The sequence below is a fragment of the Chiloscyllium plagiosum genome, chromosome 1 (genome assembly GCF_004010195.1).
Source record: "Chiloscyllium plagiosum isolate BGI_BamShark_2017 chromosome 1, ASM401019v2, whole genome shotgun sequence".
NCBI classification, from domain to species: domain Eukaryota; kingdom Metazoa; phylum Chordata; class Chondrichthyes; order Orectolobiformes; family Hemiscylliidae; genus Chiloscyllium; species Chiloscyllium plagiosum.
Window position 1 is genome coordinate 130,815,647 of NC_057710.1, and position 22,219 is coordinate 130,837,865.

The following is a 22,219-nucleotide window of genomic DNA, read 5'->3' on the forward strand; positions in this document are numbered from 1 at the left end:
TACCAGATTATGCCAGCAATGTCCAAGGTTACTACCCAGACTCATGTAGTCTCAGCCATTCAGGGGAAATCCCAGCACTGTAGGAAGAAAGGCAATGACCTTCCCCGCTCCACCAGCAAAAGTGCCCTCATCTGCTCTCCAACACCATACACTCTCTTAGTCTACTACTGTACCCACTTCCCACCAAGGCTCATAATTTGCACTCTCACTATTACAGATGACATCTTCTCTCACTGACTCTGACCCACCCCCATCATAGATACCACTGCATATCCTTGGCATTGCCTAAATACTCACTCAGGTCACCTCTCCAAAGCTAACAGTTGGTTAGCTTCCATTCCCCACTTCCATCTGCCACTGTAATATCTGCCTCTCTTTCATTCCAGCAAGAAAACAGTGCCCAATAGGGCAAAAGAACTCAAGACAGGTGGTTGGCTACCCAACATTCAGCTCCTCTTCCATTATGTGGAAGCCTCCAGAGACCGATTCCCCAAATAGCTACCTGACCATATGTCCAAGCCCTTAGACTGATATCGGAGCAGACCTTGACTTACTGAGCTCAGACCCTCGGACTGAAGGCTATCCCCTTGGCTTGGCGGAGGCCGACTGACAACCATGACAAGATTCCTCCTTTTATACCTGTGCTAAATATCAAGGCAAGGCAGAAGTATCTCTGGCTGAAAGGACAAAGTACAAAAGGACAAAACAGGCCAGTATAAGGCAGGGATGCTGTGAGAATCCAGATGGGCTTAAAGTGAGTGAGCACTATGAGAGTGATCAAAGTTGCAGTCTGGTCTAGTCCATTAGCTGGCAGCATACCCCTAAGTGCACTATGACCTTGCAGCAGTATCACAATGATAGTTGCCAGTGCAGTCTAAGACAAAGTGCAAAAAAGTGCTTTATAAATGGATTGGAGATCCCCATGAGGGTTCTTAAGGATGGCACATATTGAATGCCAAAGTTCTTGGATGTGGGGTGTAAATGGCTGCTGTCCACACAGCATACCCTGACATGCTGGTGTTTGGTGTCTAAATCGGAGGGCTCTTGGAGCAAGTGCAAGCTGAATCTGCCAGGTACTGCAGCCTAGTTTCCACGTCCAGCTTTCTTGATGTCTGCCTTGTTCAGAGCATTTGTTGAGATAGGAAGCTGAATATTAGTGGGGTGAATGGGTCATTAACAAGACATTTAACAAGCAATAAATCCCCTTATAAGTGATTACTCACAACTACCATCTAAATAATGAGAACCCTTTCATTTTTGTTTGTTTTTAATGAGAAACTGGAAACTGACTGAATTCAAAAGGCTTCATTGAATAGCTATAAGCCAAATATGTAAAGTCTTTATTGCACGCTCCCCTCAGAGTTCTGCAGAACTTTATCAAAAGGTCTTAAAATTGCCACCCATCAACTCTTGGCCCAGCACTTCCACATATTCTGGCATGGACCTTTACATCTGGTTGAGGGTCTGAGAAAAGACATCTTGCACTGCTTACCATCAGAGGAACTTAGACTTGGAAAAGCTATAGGAGTCCAGCTTTAATGATGCACCAAAATTGGAAGTGGGGAAATCAACTTATGCCTCAAGCTCCAGATCATGGTCTAATGCCACAAAGAAAATGTAATTAAACATAGATTACACAGTCCCCAAAGGCTGCGTAGAGAATTTTTTTTTACAGAACAGAGTTTCTTCTCTGTGAAGCTGAACTCATGAATCTGTACAATACCTTCCCCTCCCACCCCCCACCCCCAGCATAGAGGAGGGATCCCTTGTGTAATTGCAGTGCACAGAAAGTTTTGGGCCCTCGTTCTTCTTTTGCTTGATAAATCCTGATTTTTTTTCTTTGACCTTTCACAACTAATGAATGTGTTCCTCAAGTATCAAATGTCCCTCAATCAGATTAAAAGCTGGCTCAAAGCACTATTTTAAACTCCCGACTAATATCTTCCATAGAATCGTTAGAGTGTGGAAGTAAGCCAATGCCACCCATTGAATCCATGCTAACCTTCTAAAGAGCAACTCACCCAGACCCACCACCCTACCCTATCCCTGTATCTGTGCTTCCCATGGCTAACATAACATCCCTAGATATTATGGCAATTTAAGCATGGCCAATCCACCTACCTGGACATCTTTGCACTGTGGGAGGAAACAGGAGCAGCTGAAAGAAACCTATGCAGATACAGGCAGAATATGCAAACTCCAGACAGATAGTCGCCCAAGGCTGGAATCAAACCAAGGTTCCTGGTGCTGAGGCAGCAGTACTAATCACTGAGCCACTGTGCCATCCCCCACTGTGTTCCTCAAATATTGAATGTCTGTCACCCTGATTAAAAGCAGGTTCAAAGAACTATTTTAAACTCACAACTGCTACCCTTGTTGGTGTGATAGCCAAGAGATACTCAAGATATAAGGTAAGATTTAGAAAGATTACAGAAGAGGATTGCATTCAGTTGAATAATTTAACAAGAGCCTTGCATCTCCATTGGAATGGATAGCATGACACACATTGAGATGGATTTCTAAACAGATAGTGTATTAAGAATTGTGGTCAGTAGGTGAGGTTTCTTCTATCGAAAAGGATACAGTTATTGGATTTATCTGTTACTAAGTGTCTTGTTTTCTGGGCCTACTATTCATGCGATGACAATAGGAAATGATGAATAGATTGTGATGAGTATGAAGAGGTAATGATACAGTAATATCTTACTATAATGTACTAGATCACTTATTCTATATAAATGTAATCGGTTAAAATATTAGCTTCCAATGTGAAATAACAGCTGATGTTACTTTCCTTCAGAACACCTGAATTTAACTTCCTATAAAGGCAAGTTTTCATAAAATCTACAACTGGAAAAATTAAAAATGCATTCCAAATTAAAAAAATGAAAATATCCCAGGCTAGGGCTTACAAGAGCAGGCAGCACGCATTGTGGTTCAGTATATTCTCAAAAAACAAACTCACACTCAAGGCTCAGGATATCATCGGGGATACTTGATGTGATATTGCTTTTTGTACCACAAGTGTACAAAACTGCTGGTTAGGCTTGTTTACGTTTCCTGTGAGGGAGTACAATGCACTACAAAGCAGTGGAAGTAAAGTTGTAATAAATGGTTTACTGTTAACATCTTCAGTCTGGTAATGTACATGCATTTAACTAAATAGAATATAAGACACAAGTGGGAATTGGCTGCATATAGTGGCAGGACAGTCATGTAATGGTAATGTTTCTGGGACAACACTCTTGAGACTAGTTCAAATCCCACCCCAGCACCTTGGGGAGTTTAAATTTGATTAATTAATATATCTGGAATAAAATGTTAGTCTCATTATTAACAATCATGAAACGAACAGATTGTCATAAAACCCAGCTGGTTCACAAATGCCCTTCAGCGAATGAAATCTACCATCCTTAGACCCATAACAATGTGTTGGACTCTTACTGCCCTTTGAAATAACCTAGCCAATCAGTCAATTATCAAACTGTGAAAGAAACATTCCAGCGATTTAAGAAGACAGCTCACTGCAACCTTTTCAAAGGATATTTTGGGATGGATTTAAAAAGTGCTGGACTTGCTAACTGCAATCACAGAATCCTTAGTGTGGAAGCAGGCCATTTGGCTCATCTCGTCCACACCAACCCTCCAAAGAGCATCCTATCCAGATCCAAGCCTCTATTTATCCCTGTAACCTCACATATCCCATGGCTAGCCCACCTAGCCTACACATCCTTGGATACTGCAGAATGTTCAATCCACCTATATAGTGCACATTTTTGGACTGTGGGAAGAAACCAGAGCAAATCCACACAGACACAGGGAGAATATGCGAACTCCATGTAGACAATCGCCTAAGGGTAGAATTGAACCCAGGACTCTGGCGACGTGAGGCAGCAGTGCTAATGACTGAGCCATCATGCCACTTGCATTCTAAGAATGGAATTATCACATCTGGAACGAGATGTCAAAAATTCTCACAATTAACAAGTTAAAATAGAATGCATAAAAATGGTCCTTGTCGACATATGTTATGTTGCTAAAAACAGTGTGGGAAAATGATTGGCTAAAATTGTCTTCTACATCAGCTGTTAATATCGGAGAGGAATTCTGTGCTGTAAGAAATATATGCAATTAATCTGCATCATCAAAAAGAACAATTTTATCACATCTCTCAAACACCCAGAATATTCTTCACAAACAATTCGAGTGAACAAATGAGAACAGAGTTATAGATTTTTTTCTTGAGGATGGTTAAGGGGGGATAACAATCTGGGATACTATGAAAATTGAATTCTTCCTCTAAACAGAACCATAGGATCTTTATCCATATGAACAGGCAGTTTAACAGGTCAACTGAAGGGCACCACCTCCAGTATTTGAGACCGTGCTTAGTTCTCTGTTGGAGCATCAGCTTAATTTAAGGCCTGGAGTAGAAGCTGAATGTACCCTCTAAATCAAAGCTAACAATACAATAATTGATAAGGAACGATCTTTTCATAATATTAAAGCAAGCAACAAACTCGAGTCAAATTTTCAAATATCTAACAAATGATAATAGTATTATTTACATGGCCAAAAGAAATGCACTAAAACAATCCAGAAACGTCCAAAATACTCCTCGCTATTAATAACTAAATAGACAAGAAAGTATTTCTAAATGAAACAAATGCAATTTTAACGTCCTTTCTTGTCAGTAAATGTCACTGCTTGCTCTATTCCAATAAAGAGGTCTCCTGTTTCATGATTACCAATTAATCAAACTCAAATCACATTTTTTTCCAAAAACAGAAGAAATGCATGGCAAACTTCAAATCTTATAATCCAAAATATTAAATCATACACAATATGTAAAGTGCAAAAGTGATCAGGGAAAAACAGGAAATGTCATCACCAGATGGAAAACTGGTGGCAGCGGCTTTCGCTGTCTGTTAAACAATCTGTTTGATTTTCCTTTCCACTGAAGGGAACTGAATATTGAATGGGTGTCTAATATGTTGCTGAGATACTACCACCAGTTTTTCAAGCAGCAGAAAAAGTTAATATGCAACCCATGGTCTTCAAAGGGGAGTGCATGAGCATATGCATGAGCATGGTCAGGAGTGTCCAAGTGACGTGCAAAAAAGTAAAATGCACAAAATCTACAAAAATCAAATCATCCCTATGCATCCATGAACAGAATTAACATGGAAATCCAGCTTAACAAAACAGAAATATACAGAATTATAGATCTAGTAACCACATCGTGATGCTGTGCCCTGTTCACCTTATAATAACTGCAAGATCTTAATTATGTAAGATATACCCTCTGAAACTGGATAAAATCAATACCCTAATGTAAAGTACTCACTGCAGAAGCAGTTAGAACAGAAATCAAACGATAACCAAAGCAAATTATGCCGATCATACAACCTTACAGCATATCCAGCAGAGCCTCTCACCACAAAGTAAGGAGTCTTCAGTGAAAATATCTGGATGTGGCATATAAATTAAAAAAGGCTATCAAATATCTCACATACAAGTGGATGTCTACCTAACAAAACACAATGGGAAAGATCTTCAACTGCTGACTGCCTATTTTTTGCCTGATGAGATGAATGGCCAGTGTTTGAAAGTTAGCTGTTTAACTTAACAGGTCGATTGAAATGCAACCTACCCAATTTAATTCTCAGGCAGCCTTTTAAAGGGGTAAGCATGCCTAATGGGAGGAAGCATAACTACATGAATCCAAGTATCATTTCCAAGACTGAACAACCAAATCGGTGGTCCTCGGGGATTATGAAGAATTAGCCTGTTTTTTTTAAATTCTGATTTCTGTAGGATCAATAATTGAAGGGTGCTCCACCCAAATACTTCCAATTCACCCCCCCCCCCCCCCAATCATGGTGCACAACCCTCCAACCCAATTCTGCCTTGACTTGTTAACTGATTTAGAATGAAAGCAGGCTGATCTCAGTGGTTAGCACTGCTGCCTCACAGCGCCAGGTACCCAGGTTCAATCCCAGCCTCCAGACTGTATGCGTGAAGTTTGCACGTTCTCCCCATGTCTGCGTGGGTTTCTGCTGGGTGCTCCGGTTTTCTCCCAAAGTCCAAAAATGTGCAGGTCAGGTGAATTGGTCACAGTAAATTATCTATCATGTCCCAGGATGTGCAGGCTAGGAGGGTTAGCCATGGGATAAATGGGGTTAGAGGGTGGAGGATCTGAATGGAATAGTCTTTGGAGAGTCAGTGTGGACTGAATGGGTGAATGGCCTGCTTCCACATTGTAGGGATTCTATGGTCTCCCAAAATTCTGACAAGTACATGACTTATTGACAATCTTTGTATCGGGCACCTACAATTACTTTTAGTTTATTCTGACTGTTAAATAAGGATTGTGTCTTATATACCCTCACCCAATTAACTTCTGTTGATCTCAGCCTTGAAAGTTTTAATTGATGCAACATCCATTGCTGTTTGATGGAGATGGATCTAGATTTATAAAATCCTTGTGTAAGATACTGTTTCCTGAATTCATTCTACATTAGTTTCTAATTATAAGCTGCTGTCTCCTTATTCTCTACTCCAAAAGGAAGTCCTCTTTTTATAATATGTACTGCTCCTGAGCTAAAAGGAGGTCATGTTCTGCTATACCCTTGTGTAATTGATTGCTTAGGCACGTTATAAATATGTCCATTGGCTTATTACTATATTGCAGAATATGATTCCAAAACACAATCCAAACATTAAATACATGTCCATTATTCAAACAGAACTCCATTTATTTAGTCATTGTAGTCATTAATGGGCGGCACGGTGGTTAGCACTATTGCCTCACAGTGCCAGAGATCAGAGTTCAATTCCCGCCTCAGGCAACTATCTGTGTGGAGTTTGCACATTCTCCCAGTATCTGCATGGGTTTCCTCCGGGTGCTCCAGCTTCCTCGCACAGTCCAAAAATGTGCAGGTTAGGTGAATTGGCCATGCTAAATTGCCCGTAGTGTTAGGTGAAGAGGTAAATGTAGGGGAATGGGTCTGGGTGGGTTGCACTTCGGAGGGTCAGTGTGGACTTGTTGGGCCAAAGGGCCTGTTTCCACACTAAGTAATCTAATCTAATTTAAAATAATCTAATTGTGGGGCAGCGACCAGGGTCACACTCTGAACTGATCTTGAATTACAAGGTGATTTAAACACTTGTCAGTTTTTTTCACAAGTGTTGCCAGTTTTATTTTTAGGAAGTAATTGACCAGCTTTGACTAGTTTTCAACATCAGCACCTATGCAATAGGGCAGAGCCAGGTTGGTGAGTGGGGGCAGTTGGCCAGAGGAGTAGGTGAGGTGCAAATTGTTGAAAAGGAATTATGAATGTTTGTTATGCAGGAAAATATCTTGCAGCCAATCAGAACATTCATTATGGTAATTGTAAAGAAGATTTACTCTTTCAGTCAAAAAAACATAAATTTTCCACATCATTAACTAAGACAGAACAGATTTATTAATGTGTTGCCTACAATGCAGACTTTCTTTTAACAAAAAAAGTAGAATTTATGTTCTTCTGTGATTTTCATGAAACAATTGCTGGTAGTTAAACAACAGAAATATATAGTTTGCGTTAATTTTATTTTGCTCTTTGCATTCTGTGAAAAAGGGTAATTGACAAACAAGTAAAATACTGATATTGATTGCAACACAGCCAAATCAATGGTACAAATACCTTTTGTGTGTTACTTTCCATGAGCATTAGGAAGCAAAGATTAGCAGTTCACTGGGGCAGTGTCAAAGTGTTTTACAACACATACATTGGAAGGATATGACAAAGTAATTATATGAGAAACTGACAGCTCCAATGACATGCAGTAACAGTGGCAAAAATAGCAAGACCATTTTTGATTTTGGGGCTATAACAAGAAATAGCATATCAACTGCCCCATTGTGCAGAGAATCATAAAAACTTGCAATATACAATGAGCCAATTCCACCCATTGTGCCCATTACAGATTTTTGAAAGAAATGATTCTAGAATCTGATTAGTCTTACTCTCCTGTTCTTTCTCCATATTTCTCCCCTTTCAAGTCTTTATCCGATTCCCTTCAGAATGTTCTTAGTTCATCCGTTTCTACCATCTGTTTAAGAATTTTATTCCAGATCATGACGACTTGCTATGTTTAAAAAAAAAATCCTTATCTCATCTCTGGTTCATTCCATAATCACCTCACATCGGTGCCTTTGGATTATCAACCTTCCTGCCCAAAGAAACATTTACTTTTATTGAGACACCTCATTGTTTTGAAAAATTTCATTAAAGGTCCCCTCAACCTGTGGTCATCTCAATAAAGAAATAAGCATAATGGGCAGCTGAATCAATATTGCTGATTTACAACAAAAAACTAAAGTCAAAATTACTATCTGAAATTCAGTAAGACCTGGACAATAACTTGAATAGGCTACATCACAGAGGAGGCAATGGCTGAGAGCTGGACTGTTGATCCAGAGGCCTAGGCAAAGTTCTGGAGACCCAATTTTGAATCCAACCACAATAACTGGAATTTAAATACAATATTAATTTGGAAATAAGAGTATAATAGAAAATAGAACATAGAAAAGTACAGTACAGAACAGACCCTTCGGCCAACGATGTTGTGCCAGGGATTATTCCTAATCTAAAATAAAATAACCTAACCTACATACCCCTCAATTCACTGCTGTCCATGTGCATGTCCAGCAGTCGTTTAAATGTCCCTAATGACTCTACTTCCACCACCACCGCTGGCAACACATTCCATGTATTCACAACTCTCTGTGTAAAGAATCTACCTCTGACATCTCCTCTATACCTTCTTCCTAATATCTTAAAACTATGATACCTCGTGCCATTCAATGCTCCCTGGGGAAAGTCTCTGGCTATTGACTCTATCCATGCCTCGATTAGGTCACCTTTCTTCCTCCTTCTCTCCAAAGAGAAAAGTCCAAGCTTAGTCAACTTCTCTTCATAAGACAAGCCCTCCAGTCCAGGCAGCATTCTGGTAAATCTTCTTTGCACCGTCTCCAAAGCCTCCGTATCTTTCCTATAGTAGGGCGACCAGAACGTGACACAATATTCCAAGTGTGGTCTCAGCAGGGTCCACAGCAAAACCTCACGGCTCCTAAACTTGATCCCCCTGTTAATGAAAGCTAAAACACCATATGCTTTCTTAACAATCCTATCCACTTGGGTGGCAACTTTGAGGAATTTATGCACTTGAACACCAAGATCTCGCTGTTCCTCCACACTGCCAAGAATTCTGTCTTTAATCCTATATTCAGCATTCAAGTTTGACCTTCCAAAATGCATCACTTCACATTTATCCAGGTTGAACTCCATCTGCTATTTCTGGTGACCATAAAACCATCTGCTTGGTTAAACTCTTAAATAAGAGATTTCTCTTTGAAAGCATTTCTAACCAGAGGTCAGCCCAACTGATTGGCCAAGTAGATAGGACTACTCAACCCACAATCCAGGAAGAGAGAGGAGATAGGAGAGAACTTGGGGTTCTGGGCCAAAGCATTCCTGGTCCTCATGTAAGCACAAACTGTATTTAAGGGCAATTTGTTTCTCCTCAAAACTGTCCTCACTCCCTTCAGCTAATAGATTTCCCAAAGCCTGGGAAAAATGGCTGGTCAAGGTTAAACCTGTAAAGTAGTTTAAAACTGAAACAAACACAGAGGATGTTGGAGAAACTCCGGAGGACTGGCAGCATTTGTGGAGAGAGAAATAGTGCTAATATTTCAAGTCTCTCTCTATAGACGCTGCTAGACCTGCTGAGTTTGTCTCACATTCTCTGATGATTTCAGATTTCCAGCAGCTGCAGTGTTTTGCCTTTTTTCAACAGCTTAAACTGATGCTGCCAGACATATCCTAATATTTAAATAATCAACCTGTCCACTGAGAGTTCATGGTATTCCGGTTCTTTGCCTCACCTCCTTTAAACATGGAACCAGGTGGGATCGGGGAGGTGGGGGTGGAGGTGGAGACAGTATGGGAGACAGTTTTACTTTTTAAGTAAAGCTTTATCCCAATGCACGTCATGGGCTGGTCGGGCTGAATGGCTTGTTTTTGCAACATATAAACCTTCTGTAACTTGTTTAGTTGTTAATATTCATCTCATGAAGGGGACTGGTGGAGAAGAGTAGAGGGAAGAGATCTCTTAATTTAAATTTACTACCCAACCTGGGAGATCCACTTGAGTTGCCAATGACAGTAAATCTGACACAATAACCAGAACAGCAACAGCAAGGAAATGGAAAAAAACTGACAAGGGTCATAAAAACAGCATCAAAATTGCATTTTTTTTTATGCTTAAGCACAAAGTTTGCTGCACCGAGTTTCAGGTGTAAAAGAACAATATTACAAATGTGCCAAATGTATAACTCGCGTCACCACAGAATTTGTAGAGCCCTAGATGGATACATTAGGCTACTTAGATGTACAAAATGCATTTTGTTTGTGGACACCCTCTTTGAGTAATGAGTCAATGAGCAGACATAGTTTATAAGAATAAACAGACTTTTTGTAGAAACATCAGGAGCATCAGTCTTCTCTTACTTCACAGGGGTTGCCAGCGCAATACCAACCCACTAAAATCAATGCTCCAGCTCCCCACCCTTCATCCCAATCTGGCAATCTCCCTGAGAGTTGGGTCAACACTAATGTCTATCCTTGCACAAGCTGGTGTTTAAGGTGCAGCCAGCATCAGGTACACATGCCAATATTGAAAAAGGAGATTCAAGGATGCATTAATTTTTTGTCCATTTGGTCTGTTCAGCATGGAGATAGAACCTATGGACTAATTTCTAGGCTTTAAGATTTGTATGTTGACACCAGAAATAGAAGATGAAATTGTCTAATTTTCAAGTGTTTTGATTCTAATGCCTGTTTGTTGGAATTCGCCAATTAAAAGGCCTCTTCTGGAAGTGCATTACAACTAACAGTGATACAGTCATCCAATGAGTGGACCCTCCGTGACTGCCATTAGGATTCCACCCATAGAAAACAGTTTTAACAAAATATTACAGAAAATCTTGGAAAGAAGTCCTTCCAAAGTTATTTCAGAACTCTTGTACCCAAAGAGCAAATCAAGCAAAATTACTGCCCAAATCTGCTTAGTGTTTGCTTAAATGTTATTGCAGTAAATATGGGACCTTTAATGTGCTCAAAACAGGATTTTGTTTTGCTAACTTAATACAAAAGTGGAGGATACCACATCAGAAAGATATGGCTAAGCATCTGATGTCCTAAGTGGCTCAGCTGCTATTGCAATCCTTTCCAAGAATGCAGCATTGTGTAATCAACACTTCATTGAGGAGCACAGTTATAATTTTGGATTTGCTCACTAAGCTTTCACTTGAGTTATTGATGTCTTGTTTATCCAATTCCTAATGCATATTAACTATATATTAGTTACATTCCATTCAACTAACCTGATTATATCAAAAGAATTGCATTAAAAACTTTTCAGGCATAGCCTGCCTTTCATAAACTACATGTCAGTGTGAATTTATTGCTTTTGCTTTTACTACATGCTCTTAAATTGCTTCTCATTTAATAGAAACTGACATTCTTCCCCTGGCTTACTACAGATGTCAAAATTAAAGGCTGTTAATTCTCAGGATTATGCTTTTGACCTTTTATTAAAGATCAAAATAATATTAGCTACCTTTCACTTTTCTGCCATCGCTCCCATGCACACTGAGATTGTTCAACTTCATCATATAGTTCTTCCTTCTATCCTCTTTTTTCCATAGTAGTCTATCCATACACATTGTTGGCATATTTGAATACTTAAATATTCTGATTTTTTTTGTATCTAAACAAATTGTCACCATTCTAATTCTGAAAATGGGACATAACAGAAAATTCTGAAATATTCAACAAACAGTACCTGTGCAAATAGAAACAGAGATAATGTTTTGGGTCCAAAAAGCTTTTGTCAGAATAGTTCAGCTGTTTAGCAGAAAATTATTGTTCGAGATAATGCCAGCTAATCAATTCCAAATCTGAAATAAATTATTATGATGCACCAGGGATGAATTAAACATTCACATCAATTGGTGAAGGAAGGTACACCAGAAAGAGAAGTATTCAGAAAAACCAAAGCATTTAACAAAATAAAGGTTGATTTAATTTAATTTCATTTCACAAATATTGGTTACAATGGGAAACAAAATGGGCAAAATTCTAGAGATCCACTACTGCTTAGTCAGTACCTTAATTTAGTATAGTCATTACTTTTAATAAAATTATCTTAATTTAGTCAGCATCTGAAAAAAGACAGTTGATTATTATTATTTCTAACTCACATCCTAATGAAGGGCCCCACAATGTTAGCCTATTGTTCACCAACATGTTGCTAAGTGGTCTAATGTTTATTTCCAATTCTTAGTTTTATTTCAGAATTCCAGCAATTATGCTTTTTCCCCATTTTGCCACATTTGTTTGTTACCTATTTATTTAGTTTCTTCATCTGCTCCTGTAAAATTAATTTTTGTTTTCATTTTAATTTTCTCTTTGTTTTACTTTTATTTGATGTCTTTATTTGACCTTTATGTCCTTCCTCCCTCATTCTGCCTCAGACAAGTCAGAACTTGCCATGGACTGGTTTCCTTTTTAGTGCACTTGAAGCAGAGCTGGATAAGATTATAACAAACAACCCATTCATAATAAAGCCTATTTAGTCTTCATGTTGCTCAGGATAAATCATGGTTGAATCATAATTGATTATTAGGGACTCATGAAGTGTGGAATGTTACAAAAGAAAGCAAAAACTGAACAACGGAAAAGACCATATAATATTCCAAATATTTTGCAACAACCAACCAAAGAAGCTTCCTCTGGCATGAACAACAGTTTAAAATAAGGCCTGGCAACTTATCATCTGATTCAAACTAATTTTCAGCCATACTGCTAGGATTACTCATTTATTTCAGCAATAACTACTTGCATTTATATATGATTTGGAGATGCCGATGTTGGACTGGGGTGTACAAAGTTAAAAATCACACAACACCAGGTTATAGTCCAACAGGTTTAATTGGAAGCACACTAGCTTTCGGAGCGACGCTCCTTCACCTGATGAAGGAGCATCGCTCCGAAAGCTAGTGTGCTTCCAATTAAACCTGTTGGACTATAACCTGGTGTTGTGTGATTTTTAACTTTGCATTTATATAGCATGTTTAACATAGTTAAACATCCAAGGCACTTCAAAGGCATGTTATAATTAGACACCAGCCACACAAGAGGTTATTAGATTAACAAAAGATTTATCAACAAGATAGATTGTGAGGACGAACTTAGAGAAGGATGAAAAAAAAAGTTTTAATGTAGATATTTCAGAGCTTAAGAGCCTAGGTAGCTAAAGCCATGCGCACCAATGGTAGCGCAATGGAAACTCCAACATATTGCCTATAAGTTTATCATGTCATAGTGGTATTATCCACAGGGAGTTTTAAGGTTGAAGGTGTAAGTCTCACTGCAGAAACCTCTGAACAAAGATCCAGGCTAACAGTCCAATGCAGAGAGAGAGGGAGTACTTTCTGAGCTGCTTTTTTTTGGTTAGACTAAAACTAAGGTCCTGTCAGATAGGTGTAAAAGATTCTTTGGCAGCACTCTCAAGAAAAAGGGGAATTATTCCCAGTACCCCAGCTAATAGTGAATATTCGATCAGTACAACCATGCAGATTATCCAGTCATTAACAAATTATTTGTTGGGCATGCAGTGTGCAAATTGGCTACTGCATTTCCAACATCACACTTCAAAAGGGCTTCAGTGGCTGATAGCAACTTGGTGGCATTTTGGAATTGTGAAAGACACTATAACACGCTCTTCTCTTTTACTGATAAAGATTCAAAACAAGGATGTTAGAGTTTTCTAGCAACTGCACAAAACATTTGATGAGAAATCTGAATCTTCCAACTGTATTGTTCTAATCTGTACTAGTATGAGCTAGTGAAAGATTATTGGCGTATACTCAGAATACTCATTGTTAAAATCTAACTTTATTCTTAAAAAAACTAACATATAAGTTAATTAGAAACATATTTTGGTAGTAGCACATAGGATGTAGTTTGGAACAGATATCAAGATGGAGGGATTCTGGGAGGTTATGTCATGTTTTAAGCAGCTTATTACAGCTAACAATGGATACCCTGAAGAATGTCTGTGATAGTTATTTACTTATGTGAAAAGACAAATTTGGAATGTCAAAGTCCCTCTAGGAGTTGAAACCTTGAGATCAGGTAGTCAAACAAGGATGAATGCAAAAAGCTGGATGATGATGTGATGCTCACTTGAAAGACCCTTGAGTGTTAAAGAAAAAGTGTGCTCAAGACATGATTATCAAAGTACTCAATGATTGAAAAGGGAGCAAGGATGTTATTGGGTTCAGACAGGCAATTGGAATTTAGAAAAGAACAAGACCAACTACAATCTTAATGAATGGTATAACAAGGTTCAAAGATCAAATATTCCACTCCAGCGTCTAAGTTCTATGTTGCCAGAAGAGCCAAGATAAAATAGGCTCTTTCAGTTTTGTCTTTGAAGTGGAGAAAACTAGAAACTAATGGTCAAGAGGAGGAAGAAAGAGATAAACACAGAGCAAAAAAAAAGTCCTACCTAGCCATAATACATGAAGTACTGCGTACCCCAACTTACATTGCACTGCCTGACTTTATTGCTGTAGTTTTAGCAAGAAGCTGATAAACTTGTGGAACTTGAAACAACTTGAAACAGTTCTCCAGTCTATTAAAATGATAATTTTACCTTTTATCATAGTCCCAGAGGATCACAGAGCTGCCCTCTCATTACAGAGAGACAGTTGGTGCTGAGTTTAACCTAAGGGTCACCAGGCTTCAGGTAAAAGGGAGATGTTGAGAAGGCAGAGCTTTCATTGACATAATAATTAGGGGTTCAAAACCTCCAAAATCAACACTGGGAACAATGGTGCATTATTTCATTAGGTCATGATTCTGGAGAAGATAGGTGAGAAGTTCTATGGTAAGTTTCATTGGCATTGTGGGTGTGGATGTCTGAAAATACTTTTGTATTCCTTGACCAACGTAGTTTTTTTTTCTAATTTGTTGCCAGTCTTTGGAATTTATGGAGTGCACGAATGGCTTTGTGGCAGTATGATAGAATGTGTCAGACTAAATGTCATATTTGTATGTTCTGATGTTTCCTGAGTAACAATTGATAGTTCACCAAGTAGCTGTAGAAAGGAACCGTACATATTGAGAAAATTCTAGGTTCAATCCCAAACTTGTGTGGAGTTAGTTGATCTCAGTCAAGGTAGATTTCTGGTATGACAACTGATTACCATCACTCTGGGCTACAGAAAGATAAAAATCAGGACTGTGTTTCCCTCAGAGTTATGTAACCTTTTGACAATCACTGAAATAGAAACCATATCAACCAAGCTAGGGCTAATCAAACGGAGGACACTTCACTGGCTGGGGTACGTGCACAGGATGGAAGACAGCTATATTCCCAAGAACACTATATACAGGGAATCAGCCTGTGCCAAGAGGCCAGCAGGGTGCTTGAAGCTCCAATCAAAGATGCTGCCGTTAGAGACATGAAAGCCCTTCACAAACATGACCAAAGGGAGAAATGGCAACACAGCAGATACCAGCATGGAGCTCTGGAGCTCTGCCAACAAGACATCAGCAAAGATTCTCCTGCACCACTCGCAGGTGACAATGTTATGCGCGGCACAGGGAGGCAGATGTTGCCTTTCCAGAAATGGCTTGTGCAGCCATCAAAACAAATGCTGCAGATGATCTCACCCAAGTTTAGAAGACTGAGGGGACATCTCATTAAAACTTACAGATTACCAAGAGGCCAGGATAAAGTGATTGTGGAGATGATGCTTCTACCACTAGGAGAAACAAGGACTAAGGGCACAGCTTCAGAGTGAAGAGGCAAACCTTTAGAACAGAGATGAGAAGGAATTTCTTCAGCTATGGGGTGGTTCATTGCCACAGAAGGCTGTGGAGACCAAGTATATTGAGTATATTTAAGACAGGTAGACAGGTTCTTGATTAGTGAGGAAATCAGAGATTACAGGAAGAGGTATGACTTTGGGGTTGAGAAACATAACAGCCATAGAAGGGTGAAACAGTCTTGATGGGCTAACCAGCCTAACTCTGCTCCTGTATCTTAAAACTTCTGGCCTTATGCAGCTTAGTAAGTTCCTGAAGCTCTATTACCATCATTCTTCATTGGAGGAAGGATGCTAAATCAATCATTTAATCTATGAATATATATTTTGACACCGACTGCTCCCAACTGCATAGAGAACATTGTAATCAATCTTCGAGTCATGGCAAAATTGGATATTTGGCTTTTTAACTCATCAACTAAGTGGTTAATAAACAGTGAAGGAACCAGCACACAAAATATCACCCCTTCCTCTCTGGCTCCTGAACCTCAGCCACTTTGCTATTTTGCTTTGAGGTCCATGGAATTGAACTTACAGCCTCTTCAGAGAAACTTTATCAAAGTCTTCTGGATGTCTGTTTAGACATTCTCTTTTGCACTACTTTAGACATGTTTTAAAAAATTCAATCAGATTTGTCAGGCATGACTTATCCATTACAAATCCTCTGAGTAGCTAAAAATTTGCAAGATGTGCACTCAGACAATCTATCCTTAAATACAGATTCTAGTAACTTCCTGAAGACAGACGTTCAACTAATGGTCTATAATTCTTAGGTTTCTCTCTCTCAACATTTATAAATAACAGAACAATACAGAGTAATATTCTGGAATTCAGGAATGGATGTTAAATCAAGAAAACTTGAGGATTTTAGTTACAGTACCTGCACTGTTCTTATCCTAAAAATCTGTGTTGGCAACCTTAAGGTCCCAGGAATTTCTCTCACTTTGGCGCCAATATTCTCTCCAGTGATGTCATTTTGCTTAAGTCCAATTTGGTGAATCTCTATTCCTGACTGAATATTTGGAATGTTTGATATGCTGACTCCTCCCTCAACCATAAGCACTGATGCAAAGTAATTATTGCGCATGTCCATTATTTCCTTATCTTTGTTAACAATATTGCCTTTAATCGATTGTCAGGGATTCCCACATTGCTTCTGACCACTCACTTCTCAACATAATTGTGAACAATGTTTTTGATTTCCCTTGCCACTGTCTTTGCACATTTTCATTACATTGATCTCACTTTTTATTTTGCCCCCCTTTACTGTGCTTTAATATTTCTCATTTGCCAAAAAATGTTTTATTTGCAGTTTTCTATGTTTTTCCTTTAGGTTTTATGTTATCCCTTGCTTCTTTAGTCCCCTGTGGCTGTTCTTGGTAAGTAGAACCCTTGCCCCTTAGGAATATGCTCTGGTTTTACATCACATTTATTTTTTTCTTCTTTGAACACCTTTGAATGACATTCTGTAATTTTAACTATTGACAGATCTACCCAGTTTAGTTTGGACAGTTATTGGCATTTCACATCATCTTTACCCAAGTATAGAGTTTCAGCAACTTCAAACATTACATTGGATTCAAACACACATGAAGGATTTTGATAAATGTTCATTCACTGTTGAGCTATTAAATAAGTGTAGTTCATCACCATATCTAGTACAGCATACCCCCTTGTTGGTTTGAACATTCCTCTGCCTGATGCTCAATCCAAGTCAAGCCAATATATTCCAAATCTAGTTAGAATTTATGTTTGTTTCCCCCCCACCCCCCCCCCCCCCAATCATGTATACTTTTTCTAACAATTTCTTTCATGCACAAAAGTGGAGATGTAAGCCTAGTCATCAGAAATCAGTCTATGTTTACATTAAGAATGGCATGGTCTACAAAACTTTTGGATTATTTTGCAAAGATTTTTGGATCCAAATAGAGCAACCTCAGAGGCAAGAGGGATGTGTTTTCTGAAACCATCCCTTGTCCAAGCATTAAATAGCCAAATAAATTTGTTAAAAGGTCTCTAAAGACTTAATGTCAGAGGCTGACCAGGTAGCCAGTGCTCCAGGGAGGTTGTAATGCCCACCCTCCCTCCCTGCTTAGTTTTAACTGCAGACACGGGCTACCCTGTCTGAATCCACAATTGATGTCTGACTGCTAATCCTAATTTTTGTATCAAAGTTTAAAATTGGGGGAAGGACACATCCACCTTGAGGCACCCAAGTTCTCTTTCTTACATGGAGAGGCTGCCTGTAATACCTTCCAAGTTGGAGGATCTTCCATTGGCTCTCCAGCTTCCAGACCCTGCCCATCATTCTTCATTGGGCAGCAAGCCTGCTCCTGACCACCAGTCGTCTGATTCAGGGGTAATGGTACAGGCTTCTGGCCATCATTTAACACCAATGGGAGGGTCCCAAAAAGTGTGGGGGGAAAGCCCTGTCCTTTGGTTGTCACTTGCCTTTCCCATCTAATTTCATATTCAAGCACACTGTTTCCTGAAGAACTATTAATCCTTGTGCACCAGTGAGTTTACAGAAACATATGGATAATAGACCATTCCCATCAGTTATTTCATGTCTCCATCCATCACAGTTGGATATTTGGTCAGCTTGGGTACAGCAATCAGATACATATGAATTAAAATTGCACTGTGCAATGGTGACAGTGAATACATTGTCAAAAATTGGCTGAAAAATTAATTTATCAACCATTTTAATTAAGAATTGCTATCAATGGAAAGAAAGAGAAACTTGATAAAATGTGTTAACACATTGGCACAAACTCAAATTACATTAGCCAGATGAAAACGCATGGGATTAATAATAGTGTGTTTTTAAGCACAGTGTTTACAAACAATGATCTATGATTATGAAAAACTCAAATTCAGTTCATTGCAACATTCATTCATTTTGTTAAGAAAGCTAATTCCTTATCAAGAATAGTATTTAATCGTGCCAAATTAACAATGACATTTTGTGGCTGTGTGTCATTGCTTTTGTATTCAAAACTACATGCTGAGATTCAAAAGCATTCAAATTGTCAATTTTTCCCTGTTCCAGCGCTCACTATAAAGAGGCTCCAAGGCAGTTAGTGGCGGCCCCCACGCCCTCCTCTCCAAATCCAAAAAAGTGAAAGGCAGTAAAAACAGAGATTAGAAGTTACTTATGGGAGAGTGAGAGAGAGAGAGAGAGAGGCACTTCAAACCAGAGAACGGATGAAATCATTATAACAGCAGGTGGATGCGAGTGGAACCGTATCCAAATGACATACTGGAACTGGGTAAGATCAGTTCTACATTGCTGACAATTCACTGTTTTCACTTTCCGACTGCTTAAGTAATGATGTACAACAGATGCCTGGAGGACAGAGCAGTGCTGTTTCTACGCGGGGTGTATTGTCATACTTTTTTTTGCTCAACTCATCTAGCAGTCGAGTTTCTATCTGATCCTCTTATGGCGGGTGTTTCTGAAACTGAAATTGAAGGCAGTGAAAAGCAATGTGAAAAGCCAGTCTCACTGAACAGCCCGTTGCAGTGAAAAGAAAGCGCTTTCCGATTCGCATCCACTCACCGTTCAATCACTACAGTGACCTCACCCGTTCTTTCTTCTTGTTTGGTGAAAGAGAGAAGTGGTCAAAACATCTTTGTTTCCTTACACTCTCCTCTTCGGGGTTTCTAGCACTTCAGGATGGGGCCAGCGACCAAACCAGCGATGGGGACATCCGAAGGGTAGCTTACAGCAGTGTTCCTGTCAGTTTGGGTGTCTGAAATGTTGCAATGTTAAATGGCATTCATTCTTCTGGAGACCCCCACAAACTGCAAAAGTAACAACTCTAAGGAGATTTAGACACCAGCTGACTGCATTACAAGATTACGGGGGGGGGGGGGGGGGGAATGTACTTGCGCCTTTAATACCAGGTCGCAACGGCAGGCATGACTTCCAGCAACAAACTTTATCTGAATTGCTGATACGAGAAGAAATCTATCAGAGTGAATTAGCACTTACATCATCTGATGCCCCCATACTTCAGACTAACGAAGCGCTGCGATGTTTCCATTTGCTGCAGCTCGGTGTAACACCAGCTGGGCTGCTGGAGAAACAGACTTGACTGTGAAATGAGAGACGTTGTTTTACTTGGTACATCCTTCATTGCTGACAGGTCCCACGCTGCCAAACCTCCTACTCTCAGGCACAGCTGAGCGATGCTCGCAACAAACACCCAAATAAAACCCCGCCCATACAGGCATCACGTGACCCGCCAGGCAAAGCGGCCGTGCTCTCGGTTGCAGTGATTTGCAGCACAATATATTTTTTTCTCTCTGCAAGTTTTTTTTTTATGGACTGTTTTGCTGTGCAGAAAGTAGGATTTAGCACTTTCCTCCTGGCCGCCACTAAAGGCATTTTATGGGCCCCTGTAGAGTTTTGACAAATGCATGCAAACGCCTGAATGACTGCCAAAAAGAGAGTGCACAACAGCGCTTTATTTTCCGAATGTCACTGATACAGGTCCCACCGAAAAAAAGAGACAGCCAACTCTCAAATGAGTGCAAGGTCCCGACTGGAAACCCACTTGTTAAACAATATCTGCCATACAACTTCTAAACCAATGGGGAACATGTTCACCATCATGCCTTAACTGACCAACATCCAAGGCATTACTTGCATCCATATATTGGCTGATTTTGGTGTTGTACACTTAAAGAGCAGTACCTTGCAAAAGGTGTGCATTATCCATGAATCTGGATGCGTTGGCTTCTGTATACTTGTGGTGTGAGCCCTTGATTTGGTACAAACCAAAGTATGAATGATTTCTGGCTTGAATATGCGGAACCCAGTACATCCACTACCCTTTCGTCTGTGAATGCTGAAGATCTTCCAGGCAGTGAAGGAGATGAGGTCCTCTTCGCACAAAGCAGCAGGAGAAGACCATTCCAGGCCTTGCAGAACCATAGATGGCAGAGACGGTGACAAGATGGACTGGTCTGCAGAAGAAGATTCCATTACAGGAAATGGTTCAATAGATTTATTCTCTCTGGCAAGGTGAGTGCAAGGCCAGATCCTCAGGACATGCCTCTGGGTATTCAGGTTCCAGCTGAGGAGCTGCTCCTATCAGGAGAGGAATTTTAAGTGACTTGTGTTTAATGGCTGCCATCGACTGCATACAAAGGCCAAAGGTGGAGGTTACAGCAAACCAGCCAATCCACTAAGTACAATTGCATTTCTTCAAACATCTCCCTTTTCATAAAGTCAAATAAAAATTCCATGCATAATCATCTGCAAATGCAAGTCACCCAACATACATGGTTATTCAGAAATGTATAATTCAGCAACAAAAACAGTGTGTGAACACTTACCAGTTCCATTTTCGTCAGTCTGTGCACATGTTTTGTCTTTAAATGATGCAGGTTTCTTATGGCAACTGTGATTGTTATTGTCAGTTGTTCCTTCAGTATCTGTTTGGCCCAAGGGTCATGTTTCTTCTCCAGGGAATGTCATTTCAAAGACAGTTGCTTTTGCTGTGATTTCTGATGCTGGGGAACAATGAAATTGATGGGCAAAAGTGGTTACTGCAGATGCTGGAGAGTAGAGTCAAGATTAGAGTGGTGCTGGAAAAGCACAGCAGGTCAGGCAGCATCCGAGGAGCAGGAAAATCGATGTTTCGGGCCAAAATGGCAGGATTACCTTACACTGAAAGACTGAAGCGACTGGGCTTGTATACCCTTGAGTTTAGAAGACTGAGAGGGGATCTGATTGAGACATATAAGATTATGAAAGCATTGGACACTCTGGCAGCAGGAAACAAGTTTCCGCTGATGGGTGAGTGCCGAACCAGAGGACACAGCTTAAAAATACGGGGTAGACCATTTAGGACAGAGATGAGGAGAAACATCTTCACCCAGAGAGTGGTGGCTGTGTGGAATGCTCTGCCCCAGAGGGTAGTGGAGGCCCAGTCTCTGGATTCATTTAAGAAAGAGTTGGATAGAGCTCTCAAAGATAGTGGAATGAAGGGTTATGGAGATAAGGCAGGAAGAGGATACTGATTAGGAATGATCAGCCATGATCATAGTGAATGGCGGTGCAGGTTCGAAGGGCCGAATGGCCTATTCCTGCACCTATTGTCTATTGTCTAAAATCCTTCATCCGGAAGGCTAATTCCTGATGAAGGGTTTTGGCCTGAAACGTTGATTTTCCTGTTCCTCGGATGCTGCCTTGACCTGCTGTGCTTTTTCAGCACAACTCTAATCTTGACTGTGAAATTGATGACCATTCTGGAGATAACA

The 22,219-nt window shown here is 39.9% G+C and overlaps 1 protein-coding gene across 6 annotated transcripts in view; it reads right to left on the bottom strand.

Moving 5' to 3' along the window:
* LOC122553234 (bifunctional heparan sulfate N-deacetylase/N-sulfotransferase 4-like) overlaps positions 1-22,219 on the bottom strand; it is an 879,937-nt gene that overhangs the window by 643,746 nt on the left and 213,972 nt on the right. For 2 of the 6 annotated variants that reach the window (XM_043696822.1, XM_043696874.1), the window contains exon 1: positions 19,509-19,701. The exons of 1 other annotated variant lie outside the window; for it this stretch is intronic. The gene's annotated coding sequence lies outside the window, so the exon portion shown is untranslated. 3 more of the 6 variants (XM_043696832.1, XM_043696838.1, XM_043696829.1) reach the window with 3 other exon arrangements.